This window comes from Etheostoma spectabile, chromosome 6, assembly GCF_008692095.1.
Source record: "Etheostoma spectabile isolate EspeVRDwgs_2016 chromosome 6, UIUC_Espe_1.0, whole genome shotgun sequence".
Lineage (NCBI taxonomy): Eukaryota > Metazoa > Chordata > Actinopteri > Perciformes > Percidae > Etheostoma > Etheostoma spectabile.
Genome location: NC_045738.1, coordinates 14,141,673 through 14,142,092, shown reverse-complemented (window position 1 = coordinate 14,142,092; position 420 = coordinate 14,141,673). Strand labels below are relative to the sequence as shown.

General features: G+C 47.1%; 1 protein-coding gene across 2 annotated transcripts in view; it reads left to right on the top strand.

The window, feature by feature from the left end:
* Positions 1-420, top strand: part of si:ch211-1i11.3 (mitogen-activated protein kinase kinase kinase 5) — an 18,658-nt gene that overhangs the window by 11,594 nt on the left and 6,644 nt on the right. The window lies entirely within an intron of this gene.

The following is a 420-nucleotide window of genomic DNA, read 5'->3' as shown; positions in this document are numbered from 1 at the left end:
TTTCAGTCTTTATTTTGATAGGACAACAGGAGACATGAAAGGGGGGAATGACATGCAGCAAAGGGCCGCAGGTTGGAGTTGAACCCGGGACTACTGTGTCGAGGCGTAAAGCTGTAAATGGGCGGCTGCATAGCTAAGTTGGTAGAGCGTGATGTTAGCTTTTAATTTAAAGCACTACTGTACCTTGGAAATCCAGAGTTCTCGCGAGAGCACAGTTTGAATTTGCTCAGCAAGTTACTCTGCCATCGAGTAATGCTGCTCATTAACCATACTCTTGTAGCCGAGCTGTACCAATCACATCGGTGTATCTGATATAGGTGGGCCAGAGGAGACCTAAACAGATGACGACAGTTTAATCTACCAGTTAGCTCCGCTGGTACGGGGTCACCCCGTGTGTTGTTGTGATTGGTCGTAGTGTTA